The sequence below is a fragment of the Anopheles darlingi genome, chromosome 3 (genome assembly GCF_943734745.1).
Source record: "Anopheles darlingi chromosome 3, idAnoDarlMG_H_01, whole genome shotgun sequence".
In the NCBI taxonomy this organism is placed as follows: Eukaryota; Metazoa; Arthropoda; class Insecta; order Diptera; family Culicidae; genus Anopheles; species Anopheles darlingi.
The window spans coordinates 53109542-53114541 of NC_064875.1; the positions used below are offsets into that span (position 1 = coordinate 53109542).

At 48.8% G+C, this 5000-nt stretch overlaps 1 protein-coding gene across 8 annotated transcripts in view; it reads right to left on the bottom strand.

Annotated features, from left to right (window-relative positions):
* The window catches only part of LOC125955156 (protein encore-like), a 40817-nt gene that overhangs the window by 11458 nt on the left and 24359 nt on the right, over positions 1–5000 (bottom strand). The gene's annotated exons all lie outside the window — the stretch shown is intronic.

The following is a 5000-nucleotide window of genomic DNA, read 5'->3' on the forward strand; positions in this document are numbered from 1 at the left end:
TCGTCTTAATTGTTAGCCTCTCTCCGAGGGGACCCGGAACAGAGATGGGTCAGTTGCAGATGGGTTGAGATGGCGAAACAAAGTCCCCATCACAACAACACCAGATGGTAGGGACCCAGAGGGACGACCGATTCCAAACAGGATTAAGCCGCCAGGTTGGGACTCCATCATCCACACGGCCCTGCTCGGCAGTAGACCTGTGCGAAACTGTTTGCTGCCCTTCTGTTTGCTATCGAACGGTCAATTTGCATCAAATTCGATTACCAGGGCATTTTAACGATTATTAAAATGTTACTCTATTGCGTTCAACTTAAACTAGTGAAATGTTTAAAGTGAAATTATAGTTAAGATGGGTCCGCAATTTTAACCAAATGAACACGAGACACAAGAAATAAAACCAAACAACGACAGCCAAATCGATTTCCCCAACAGCACTAATCGCTTCCGATGGGTTAGCGGCACGGTGCCAAAATAAATCACACTAATCTGGTTACACCCGCCAACCCGGCCCCCGCGGGTGTGATACGATTACGCGCTCCCGCCGCACAATGATCGAGAGTAGGGTTGATAAATGAATTAACAGGAGAGCACCGAAAGCCACCAGGCACCACCGAGTGGCTACCGTGGAACATAGGGAGCAGAGGGAGCCCAAAACGCGTAGCGAAATAGGGGAAGGAAGTGGCTCATCAACTTTCGGACCCGATCGAATTTATGAACCCCGGTTCGGCCCGTGACCGGCCCTCACCGGGGGCTGTCACCGGGTGCAGCCATCAGTGGGATGACCGGGTGTGGGGAGTTAGTCGGACGTTGGCCTCGAGCCTCGAGCCTCGACTCGATCTCCTCGGCCCCACCTCAGCAACCTTAACGACCGTGGCGTTTGGCGCTGGCGCCTGTTTGCCTTTCGCTCCTAATGATGGCCGGAAAGGAAAATTACTAGCGGATTAGTTTCCAAATCACTCTTCGTTAGGACAGCATTTACATTGATTAGTGCGGGCGTGCGGGGTGAGCCGGACAGGATACGGGAGTGTCCTCTGGTTGTTGGTGAAGATTAGACAAAATATCAGGCTGCAAAAGTGTATCCGTCAGTCGTTCGATCGGCCGCACAAACAACACACCAGGCCGGTGGTGTTGGTGGTGAGAACATAAATTCTGAGTTCCTCGACTCTCTGTGATCCTTTCCGATACGAAGCCATGTACCGAGAACGCTGGCTTTGCTTCCGACGGGGCCAACGTGACAACAAACGAGAGTCAATGCTTCTGAAGCCACCTACATTCCAGGCTTTATCCGGGCTTGTTCCTAAAGTATACGGCCGTCTTCCCCTTTAGCCAATTAATTATGGCTGATTTAGAGTATACTTTGTGTCTACCCTCACCTTTCCTGGCTTACCGCAGATTCTAGATTGCATTGAAAAATATTTCATCGAAAAATCATAAAATACGGAAAAAAGGAAAGTAGAAAATGGACACATTCTTGGCCCGAAACGCTAGCGGAACGCTCGATTTGAAATTCCGAAACACCAGAAACCCGTTCCGCCCATAAATTCAACGCTTCTCGACTCGAGATCGGGCACCCCTTGCCCGCGTTTCCCCTTTTGATGAGCGTAATTAATAGTAATAATTCAAGGAGAAAAACGCAGCACAGAAAACACCCTTGACCTTCGTGAATGTGACGTCCGAAAAATATGGAAATCAGTACCCGTGCGCGTGCAGTGGTGGTACGTGCTGAGGAGGGGGGACCAGCAGGAAAACATTAGTAAAACGATCTCCGGAAGCGACTCGCTCCCCCGTACCATGGTTTCTGCCCTCTTTCTCCCAGTCGTCGTCCGCGTTTCGTTGGTAGAAATTTTCTTCGAAACCACAATGGTGCTGGTCACCACCGGTGGTGTCGGCGTGATTAATTCCGAACACTACTATGCGACCCCACCTAGAGGAATAGGGGCAAGGTTGGTCAACTCCCGGGCACCCGAACAATCGACCTCCAAAGGCTGAGGCTCATAAAGCAACGGAAAGGTCGTCAATACGGTGGCCCCACGTCACGGGCGGGGTTTGGAGCTGGGTGCGATACTGAACCGACGAGGCACACAAGGGCGAACCTCCGCGCACGCTCATTTACGATCAATAAATTCCAATCCTCCTCCCCCCCCCCCCCCCCCCGGTTTGGGTGGAGCCCAAGTTCACAAAGGTCCCACTGATTGTGAGGGGGACTCATGCCACCCCACTGCTATCCGCGGAGTTTACGTTTGAGCTTCAGCCAAGCGCTAGTGGTGACACCGTTTCGTGTTCGACACAACCAAAGGAAGAAAGTATCGCTTTGGGGTGGAGTAAATCAAACGGAAGGCAACTGATAGGTTCCTCGAACGTTATGTACCGTGAAGCAGTGAGCATTTTTGGGGAAATGTCACCGTCGATGCAGGTGTGGTTGCGCGATTGTGCGCGACTAACGGTTCTTTTCGTTCGCCATTCTTCCTTCCTGATATGCCTTTAAAAGTTTCTCCAACGTGACTACACCAACGACCGAAATATAGTTGCTTTCGCTATTAAAAAAAGGTTTAATACCGTTATTTTTCAAACTCATCAACAATGCAGTAAAACAATTCAGCATAATATCTACGGCTTTTTCTAGCAAGGAAAAAGCAATACTCGTTCGGTCGAATAGGAAAAACGAAGCTTTCGGAGAAGCGTGACAAATCATACGTCGCTCGGACGATCATTATTCATGAATCGTTTCGTGGAGAGCGGCCTTGTTCAGGTTCTTCAAACGAGCATTCCCACTTCTCTTTCTCCTACTCCTCCTCCTCCTCCTCCACACAATCCGGTGAGTGTGGTCCACTAACTATCGACTGGGAATGCGGAAAATGCTTCCTTCACATGATGAATAATGAATCCACATCCGGTGCTTCGTGTGCTAGTGCATTGTGGGATGAAACAGGGGACGCACCTAATTACACGCTCATAAAGAACGGAAACACATTTCAGTCAGGGCATGTTGAAATAAAAGAGAATCGGAAAAAGGGATCGGGGAAAGCTGGAAGCGTGCCATGGAGGAATCAATTTAAGCTCGATTTCGATTGCGATACAATTTTCTATTATTTTTTTCATTTTCTAGAGATATTAGAAAGAATCCAATTTGGGAAATATGTTATGTTTCTCTAGTGCCTCTGTATGGTGGATTCAAATAAAGAAATTTTACTACTCCAGGCCGGTGGATAGAGGTATGTGTCGCAAGCGTCTAGAAAATGATTAATTGAATTGCAACAGCTATTCCCCTCACCACAATGCTGATACCGACGAAAACTATTTACTGGCGTCAGTTAAAGAAGCAGCTACTTATGCCGAACATTTTCAAAAAAATGGCTCTAAATGGAATATATAGAACAGGTTTCAACCGGTCCAAGGTTGTTTAGGGCGCCAGAACATCGCTAATCCAGAACAACTGCTCTCATCAATGAACCTACTCGATCGTTCCTCAGTGGGGGGGGGGGGGGGCGGGGATGTTGGTGACGCAAATCATCGGTGAGCATATGTGCTTTGTGCTGTTGAAAATCGCATCGTTTAGCCGAGGCAGACCGCGTTGCCATTAGGAAAACGGTGTACCAAAAAAGAAAACCTCGCGTTCGAGAAACGCGACGTCATCTTACCGTCAACGATGACGGGTAAACCTTTTTGGCGACGGCGTCGTGTTTTCATCCGTTGGGCAACCTTCCCTCCCACCCGCTGTTCCTTCTTGTTCGCTGCGCACAAACATTTCCTTGCTTGACCATTAGTCATTTCCTTTTTGTTGGCGCGTTTATCAAAGAGAGTGGGGGAGAGAGAGACAGAGCGAGATGATGCGACATATCTCCTGCATCCACAGCGCGCAGGGGAATGTTTGCGTTCGTGTTGTGTTTGAAAAAAACGCCACGGCACATCGCACCAGTGACTCTGTGCAGTCAGGTCGGTCATGAAAATGGCGCTTTTTATGATTCGTTGTTTATAACATAGCAAGGACTAAAAGTTTGTCACGTTGGTGATGCACTGTTGATCATGATTCAGATACACTAGCATTCTAGTAATGTCTTATTTATCGACCGAAACAACATGAATGCATTCAATGCAGCCCAAAACACAACGAATCCCTCTTTTTAACCACTCAGGTTCACTGCGTGCTCCCACCATGCCCCACCAAACGCGCACGATGATGATGCCCGGAACCGGTATGCTATGGTATGCCGCGCGGGACTGCTGTGGCTGTCGTCAGTTCGATTTTTTGGCAGCGGCAAAAATGCAATCTATCTTTAGCCGATAGAAATGGCGAGCCCTGGTGGGTTCCCTAGCCATTAACACAACACGAGACGCTTGCGGAACGGGATAACGGGATAGAAACATGTGGCCGCGTGCGCGACTGGCTTCGCGAAACTACGCGCCTTCAAGAGTGCGCGATTTCAGGGAAGCAGAGCATCTTCTTCCTCTGCAAGCAACAGCCCCACCGGGTCGATTCACGAATGCGAATTGGTAAGTTAAAAAAAACACACACACACACACACCCAAAACAGAAGGGAAACACGAGCGTGTGTTTCGTTTGGTGTGGTTTTAGTTTTTGTCTTTCGCTTTCGTTTGGCTCGCATCATTCACTAATCTCGATCCATGGGACCGTGTACTGAGTCTCTCTCACGGGGGGGACGAGCACTTTTCTAGATACGTTTCACTCATTTAATCATTGTCTTCTTGCGCGCGGTGGGTTTTGTGGCCATCGAGCACAATTATCGTTGAGTCATAGTCTTGTTGACGCAATGCTTCGCAAATAAATACCGAGCATAACTCGAAAATTAGTTCATCTTACGGTACGGCAAACGGAATGCGGAAAGCGGCAGAACCGGTTGACTGGTGGCCACTGTTGACGGTTTATGCGTACAAACACCCCCGGTTTGGGCCGGAGAGAGACGGTGATTCGATATGCTTAAAATCAAAACATTCCGCCCCTGCCGCTACAGACCAGTCCCGGAAGGACAATAATCTTCCGG